Below are 8,572 nucleotides of genomic sequence, written 5' to 3'. Positions count from 1 at the left end.
GATTTCGAATTGATGAATCAGGCTGTTTATCTCTGACTCCATCAACTCAGACCACAGGCAACTAGCCCCTTGCCTGGAAAAAATTGGCTCATGGATGGCCGACTGCAGCCTTAAGCTAAATGGGGATAAAACCGAGCTTATGATCCTGGGTAGCAACTTCAGCCCACGCTCAGAGATCTCCTAGACAGCAATATGGGCCCCCTCTCCACCTAAAACCTCCAATAAAAACCTAGGGATGTGGCTAGACCAGAACCTAACGATGGAGATCCAAGCAAAAAAATTGTCGAACACCTGTTTTGGTATGCTTTGAATGATTAGGAAAATATTGAGCCTGCTCCATGAAAACTCAAGGAAGACAGTGGTTCAAGCCTTTGTGGTGTCAAGGCTTGACTATGGTAAGTCCTAATATCGGGCTCGCCCAAATACGTTACAGACAGACTACAAGTAGTACGGAATGCAGTAGCCCGACTGCTCCTGAAGATACCCAGGAATCAATCTGTAAGAGCTTCCCTTAGGGAGCTTCACTGGCTTACGGTCAAGGCCAGAATCAAATTCAAGTCTCTATGTTTGGCCCACAAAGCTATGCACGGGAAAGGTCCAACGCTGGCACGAGATCTAATCTCCCAGTACCCACCACGTCGCCAGCTCAGCTCAGGATCAACGTTTCTGATTAACACCTCCAGAATCAAGAGATCTAGATGGGGTGGAAGGTCATTTAAATACCTGGTCCACAAGCTGTGGAACAGTATGGACCCAGAGCTGCAAATGATCAAGAACAAAGCGTCCTTCAAAAAGAGACTAAAAACTTGGCTGTTCCCCTAAGTATCTGCCGAATTTCTCCCCATCTTCTTTCATACTAGCACTGGGATGCCCTAGGGTAGCCATGCATTCTACAAATCCCTAAACCTAATACCAGATGCTGTAGGTTTTTTTTTGTTTTGCTTTAGGTGAATAAGGATGGCTTGTCTTGTGTACTATGGCCAGCAGTGAAGGCGAATGAAAAAAGCTATGATCCCCAAAGTCAGTGATCTTTATGCCTCCGGCCTTACCACCCTGAAAGCACCTGAGCTTGTCTGATCTCGGAAGTTAAGCAGGGTCAGGCCTGGTTAGTACCTAGATGGGATTCCACCTGGGAATACCTGGCGCTGAATGCTTTTTGTTTGCTTTAGTTGAATGAGGGAGGCTTTGTCTTGCTTACTATGGCGAGCACTGAAGTATAATGAAAAAAGCTAGAAGCCCTAAAGTCAGTGATCTTCATGCCTCCTGCCATACCACCATGAAAGCACCTGAGCTGTTCTTTGTCTGATCTCAGAAGTTAAGCAGGGTCTGGCCTGGTTAGTACCTTGATGACAGACTGGCTGGGAATACCAGGGGCTGTCAGCTTTTTAATTTTTCTTTTACTTTCCGTGGATGAGGATGGCTTGTCTCGTGTACTATTGCCAGCACTGAAGTAGAATGAACAAAGCTATGATCCCCAAAGTCAGTGCTCTACATGTCTAAGGCCATACCCCATTTAAAGCACATGCACATGAGCTTGTCTGATCTGAGAAGTTAAGCAGCATTGGGCCTGGTTAGTACTTGGATGGGAGACTGTCTGGGACTACCAGGTGCTGTAGGCTTTTTTTGATTTTTTTGTTTTGCTTCAGGTGAATGAGGGTGGCTTCTCTCACTTACTATGGCCAGCACTGAAGTAGAATGCAAAAGGCGAAGAGCCCCAATGTCAGTGCTCTTCATGCCTCATGCCATACCACCCTGAAAGCACCTGATCTCAGAAGTTAAGCTGGGTCTGACCTAGTTAGTACCTGGATGGGAGACCACCTGGGAATTCCAGGTGATGTAAGCTTTATTGTTTTTTTTTGTTTTGATGTAGGTGAATTAGGGTGGCTTCTCTCACTTACTATGGCCAGCACTGAATTAGAATGAAAAAAACTAAGAACCCCAAAGTCAGTGATTTTCTAGCCTACTGCCATACCATCCTGAAAGGATCTGATCTCAGACGTTAAGCAGGATCTGGCCCTGTTAGTAGCTGGATGGAAGACCTGCTGGGAATATTTGGTGCTGTAGGCTTTTTTATTTTTGCTTTAGGTGAATGAGGATGGCTTGTCTTGTGTACTGTGGTCAGCACTGAAACAGAATGAAAAAAGCTGAATTTCCCAATGTCAGCCTACGGCCATACACCCTAAAAGTGCCTGATCTTGTCTGATCTCAGAAGATAGGCTGGGTCGGGCCTGTTTAGTACCTGGATGGAAGCCGACCGGGAATACCAGGTGCTGAAGACTTTTTGTTTTGCTTTAGGTGAATGAGGGTGGCTTGTCTCGCTTACTATGGCCAGAACTGAAGTAGAATGAAAAAGCCAAAAGCCCCAAAGTCAGTGATCTTCATGCCTTCAGCCTTATCACCCTGAAAGCACCTGCGCTTGTCTGATCTCAGAAGTTAAGCTAGGTCAGGCCTGGATGGTAGAACACCTGGGAATACCAGGTGCTGAATGCTTTTTGTTTTGATTTAGGTTATTGAGGGTGGCTTGCCTTGCTTACTATGGTGAGCACCGAAGTAGACTGAAAGAAGTTAAGAGCCCCAAAGCCAGTGCTTCTCATACCTAGGGCCCTACCCCCCTGAAATCATCTGATCTCAGAAGTTAAGCATGGTCTGGCCTGGTTAGTAACTGGATGGGAGACCGGCTGGGAATACCAGGTGCTGTAGTTTTTTTTTTTATTTATTTATTTTGCTTTAGGTGAATGAGGATGGCTTATCTTGTTTACTATGGCCAGCACTGAAGAAGAATAAAAAAGCTATGATACCCAAAGTCAATGCTCTTTATGCCTAAAGCCATACCACGGTAAAATCTCCTGATCTCGTCTGATCTAAGAAGATAGGCAAAGTCGGGCCTGGTTAGTAACTGGATTGGAGACCGACTGGGAATACCAGGTGCTGCAGGCTTTTTGTTTTGCTTTAGGTGAATGAGGGGGGCTTGTCTTGCTTACTATGGCGAGCACTGAAGTAGAATGAAAAAAGTTAAGAGCCCCAAACACTGTGCTCCTCATGCCTATGACCATACTACCCTGAAAGCACCTGATTTCGTCTGATCTCAGAAGTTAAACAGGGTTGAACCTTATTCTGAGAAAAGTCTTTGATGTGCTCCATTTTATATAGTGAATTCCCTTTCCAGGTGGTGTTGTGTAATGTTTATTGCTTTGTCGTGTTTGAGCCACTGTGTGGGAGAGTGGTATTCTGTATTATCTGAAAGTGTGAACCAAGAAACTTGCTCGGTGACACCTTATGTCCATTTTCTGCCAAGTGGTTCAATAGAGCAATAGAGTATCATCCCTATAAGCCTCCTCGGTCACTGAAGCAATCAGGAGGTCATCAATATATTGCACAAGCACTGAACTTTGTGGCAACACCAAGCTCTCAAGGGTCTTTTTCAGGATCTGGTTAAAGATGGATGGACTGTCAGTATACCCTTGTGGAATACAACACCATGTTAACACACGGTTCTCCAGCAGGAAAGCAAATAAAAATTGCCATCTCATGTAATGGGATCGAAAAGAACGCTTGGCACAAGTAAATCACAGTAAACCATTCAGCCTCACAAGGAATGTGGAATAGGATCACAGATGGATTCGGTACCACAGGACAACATGGACTCACAATCCAGTTAACGTTCCTCAAATCTTGAACAATGCGTTTTTTGCTGCTCAGTTTCTGCAATCCCATTTTGGTTGAATTGCATGGAATTCCTATTATTTCTTTCAAGATGCCCCGCGAGATCATGGACTCAATCACAGGTACAATCCCTGCCACAGTTTCTGGGGTCAGGTTGTAGTGAGGCGTTCTTGGAAATTCTGCATTTCGCTTGATCTGTATGCAAACTGGCTCAACTCTTCAAATCAATCAATCAATCAATCAATCAATCAATCAATCATGACATTTGTATAGCGCGCTACTCACCCGGAAGGGTCTCAAGGCGCTGGGGGAGAGGGTTCGTTACTGCTCCTAAAGCCAGGTCTTGAGTTGCTTCCTGAAGGAGAGGTGGTCCTGGGTTAGCTGAATCAATCCCATCTCTTCCCCTGTGAACTCCCATAACAGGGAAGAGACAGTGTCTCTCAAGTTCCATGGCATGTCATCCACTGCTAGTACGGAAACCATGTCTACACAGTGGTTCTTATTCGCCAATTTGAATGCAATGTCATCATCCGTAGTCAGTAGTTCTATTCCCCCAGGCGTACAATAGATGGTACAATTTAGTTTACACAAGAGATCACGCCCTAAGAAACAGAATGGATTTAAATTGCACACCACAAACTGGTGTTGATCCTGGAAAGTCCCTATTTTCACTGGTATTTCTTCTGTCAATGGCTTTGTCATTTTTTTATTGGCAACTTCTACAATTTGGATCAATTGACCTGAGAGGGGTAGGTTTGGGACTACTGAGGATCTCACAGTAGAAGAGGTAGCACCAGTATCAATAAAGAATGTAATGGGATTACCTTCTACATTTTCCTCTGCATACGGTCCGCTCTGGTCTACCTCTAAGACTGCTCCAATTATACTGTCTTCCTCCCCCTCAGGCACCGTCATTGTGACAGATGCAGATCAAATCCATCCAGAGTTTCCATAAGGGACATTTGGTGATACGCTTGATTACTTTGCTGAGTTCTCGGAGGTTGGGGTACTTGCACTAGCTGATTCTGACCTCTCCCAATAAAGGATCTGGGTCTTGTCACTGTGTTTTTAATATCAGGAACCTGTGCAATCTCTCCTTCTCTTCAAGGGGATCCTCATCAATAGTCATAAGCACTGAATATTCCCACCCATGTGCGGACCCCGGAAACAATATAAAAATATATATGTAAAAACACATATATCTCGCTCCACATATATGTACGTACATATATTATTTTTCTCACTTCAATGCAGCCCCAAAAATGAGGCTAAACAATGTAATCACATGCACATGTACTGCAATTAGTAAGGAAACAAAAAACACATTAGGTCAAAATAGCCCTTGAACTTTGTGTTTTAATGAGTAAAACCACTCATAAATCCTGAAAATTGCTCATAAATAGAAATTGTTAGCCACAGGCTGCATTGAAAAGCAATACCATAGAAAATGAAAGCATTTTCGACAGAAACTGGCACCGTGCCTTTAAGGCAGCCATGACTCCAGGCTTCCCATCATGCCTCAGGGGTGACAGTTAGGTCAGTTGTTCTTTCCGGCTCCTTCTGTCAGGACCCTGGTTTAACAGCTCCCAACCTTTTTGACTTTCTGTCAAACATTTTTGGTGATTTATTCCAATTTTCGTATTCACTCAACGGTTTTTTGCCTTAGAGAGATAGTACTACCTTTTTTGGGCTCAAAAAAGGTAAATTTTTTGTCAAAATGCCTTCGCTTTTTGACTCCTGTCCTTCCTGTGGGAAGAAGAAGGCTAGGTCTGATACACATTCTGTGTGTATCCTCTGTCTACCTGACTCTCATTCCGCAGAATCTTGTGAACACTGCAAGTCAAGAAGAACTATCAAGGACAGAGAAAGGACCAGAATTTATGGACTTTCTGAGAGAGGTAGGTCTCCAAAGAGACTGAAAAAGCAGAGGGCGTGATCAACGTCGAAAGATGTTCCGACCTGCTCTCCTTCGGCATCGGGTTCGGCGTCGAAGGTTCCACTGACGATGACGAGTCAACTCCCCTCGACAGTGAAGACTTCAGCGTCGAGAGTCAAGGTAACTCCGGTGCCGTCAACCGGGCGACGTGCAGCGTCGAGAGAAAGGTTGACATTGGAGCATAGGAGCTCGACGTCGAAAACTCTGTCGTCGAAGCCCCAGATCCAGTCTTCGACGTTGAAGCCTCCGTCGACGCCCAGACACCGGCGTTCGACGTCAAGGCATCCTCCGTCGGCATCCCATCATCGACGCTCGACGTCGAGGCATCCTCCGTCAGCGTCCCCACCAGGGGGCTCGACGTCGAGGCACCCTCCGTCATCGCCAGGCCATCAGCGATCGACGTCGAGGCACCCTCCGTCGGCATCGCACCATCAACGCTCGACGTCGAGGCATACACCGTCGTCGACAGGACATCGATGTTCGACGTCGCCATCGCAGTCCAGTGGAGGGCATTCAGCATCCAGGCATCCTCCGTCGGCGTCCAGTGATCGGCGCTCGATGTCGAAAAGGCCCTCGTCAACATCACCTCGCCGACGTTCGACGCCGAGGCATGGAACTCCAGCGAATTCCCCACAAGTTCACCAGTCCTCTGAACAGCCTCAGACAGTGGTGGCGCAGCACACCAAGACGTCGAGCCGGCCGGCTCCGTCTTTGAGTCAGGAGCTTACACCTCAGGCAACTTCAACTGCGGAAGGTGACAAAGGCCCTCCAGTGAGCATCAGTCACACTGCCAAGAGGAAGAGGACGCCAGAACACAGTGTGTCTCGCAGTCGCACAAGAAGCCTATCTTCCTCGTCGGACTCATCTTCCGGTCCTGATGTGATCATCTATACATCGGGCAGTGAGGGATCAAGGCATAATCCTACACCGCCTATTCATAGGCAAAAGGATGTAACACCTCCTGCACCCTCGCCAGTGAGCGACACCACACAGAAGTTGTCTGTCATCAGACTGGAACCGTGATGGTATGGGCCACTACATCACTGGGCGACAGACAAGGAGACAGCGTCTGGAATGCAGCAACCGATCTCTAGGCCTAGAGAAAGGTCACGCTCTCCGGTGAGGCCCAGGGAAAGATCCCCGGCTCGCCATAGGGAAAGATCACGATCCAGAGTGCGAACCCCCAGGCGTAGATCAAGATCTAGAAGCAGAAGGAGAGAGCGAAGATCTTCTACTACCTCTTCTTCTCCGGCACGGTCCCATAGAGACTACTCACCCACATTGATGGACTCCCCTCCATCAAGGGTATCTCCGATCGACGATATCTTCACTTTTCAGGACATACTGGGTAGAGGGGCTCTGAAGCTGGGAGTTCCCCTAACAACTCCGCAGGTCAAGACCTCTGTGATTTTTGAAACGCTGCATCACAGGTCTACACCCAAACCCCTTTTACCGTTGGTGCTTGGAATTATTAAACCAGTGATGGAGGTATTCCTCACCGCAGCAACGATCAAAGCGGCTCCGGCGAGGATCCTTAAAAAATACAGATCCCCAGAGGAGGACCCTCTGTTTCTCAGGGCTGATTCGCCTCCGGACTCAGTGATTATCGCAGCAGCGAAGAAGTCCAGTTTGGTCGCCTCCTCCTCCACTGTTCCTCCAGACAAGGACAGCAAGACACAAGACTCGTGGGGGAGACAAGTCTGTAGTACGTCTGCATCCTTTCTCAGACTTTCCAACGCGGAAGCCCTGATGGGGCATTACGATTGGTCCCTGTGGGATTCTCTGCAACGTTTTGTGGAGAAACTCCCTCAAGAGGACCGTAAGGACTTTGAGGAAATCCTTCTGAAAGGCAGTCAAGTCTCCAACCAGGTTATAAGTGCTGCAGCGGACGGGGCTACCCTGGCGGCGCATGGATATGCCCATGGAATATCGGCAAGACGATCATCCTGGTTGTGCCTAACGGCTTTAAAACCAGAAGTGCAGGCGCGCATCTTGAACTTGCCTTTTTCAGGGACTTCGTTGTTTGGGGCGAGCACGGACGAGGAGATGCAGCGCATGAAGACAAAGCTGGACACTCTCAAAGCGGTAGGGCTTGAGAAGAAAAAGGGGTTTAAAAAGAAATATCGCTCCTACAACAAGGGCTCTTCAAAACAGCGGGTTCAAACCCCTCACTGGCAGAAGAGTCAAGACCAGCAGGGACAGCAAAAGTCCCAGTATCGAGGTAAGCGTAATTCCAGAGGAGGAGGGAATCAACGCCAGGGCAACAATAACGGCAAATCCCAGTCAAAGCAATGAGTCTTTCCTTCCCCCGGCACCGTGGACCACTCCAGTGGGGGGAAGCCTTGTGGGTCATTTGAAAGAGTGGCAAAGCATCACAAAAGACAGATTGGTGTTGTCTACACTTCAGAATGGATACTGTCTTCGTTTCAGTCATCTGCCTCCACCTGTTCCCCCGATGGCAACATTAAATCACCAGTTACACCTTCTAAAGAAAGAAGTAGCCACTCTGCTCGAGAAGTCAGCCATCGAGAGAGTGCCAGCGTCTCAAAGGGGAAAAGGAGTGTACTCCCGATATTTTCTGATCAGAAAAAAGGGCCAAAAGGCAGAATACACACCCATTCTGGACTTGCGAACACTCAATATGCATGTCAAAAAGGAAAGGTTTCGCATGTTAGCGCTTCACCAAATATATCCACATCTCAAGAGGGGAGATTGGATATATTCGCTGGACCTTCAAGATGCCTACTTTCATGTTCCAATACACCCCAGTGACAGAAGATTTCTTCGGTTCTGGGTGGGGACCTCCCACTATCAGTTCAAAGTCCTGCTGTTTGGGTTGAAGTCGGCTCCCCGGGTGTTCACGAAGTGTGTTGCAGTGGTAGCAGCCGCTCTACGCCGCAGGGGGGGGTCTTCGTATATCCATACCTGTACGATTGGCTGTTGAAAGGTCCTTCCCCAGTCAGCGCAAGAAGT

At 47.5% G+C, this 8,572-nt stretch overlaps 1 pseudogene; it reads left to right on the top strand.

The window, feature by feature from the left end:
- The first annotated feature begins 1,035 nt into the window (after positions 1–1,035).
- On the top strand, positions 1,036–1,154 carry LOC147732768 (5S ribosomal RNA; annotated as a pseudogene).
- Positions 1,155–8,572: the final 7,418 nt, after the last annotated feature.

This window comes from Lissotriton vulgaris, chromosome 2_1 (assembly GCF_964263255.1).
Source record: "Lissotriton vulgaris chromosome 2_1, aLisVul1.2, whole genome shotgun sequence".
NCBI lineage: Eukaryota > Metazoa > Chordata > Amphibia > Caudata > Salamandridae > Lissotriton > Lissotriton vulgaris.
The sequence above is the reverse complement of the archived record's forward strand: the minus strand, read 5'-3'. Positions and strand labels throughout refer to the sequence as shown.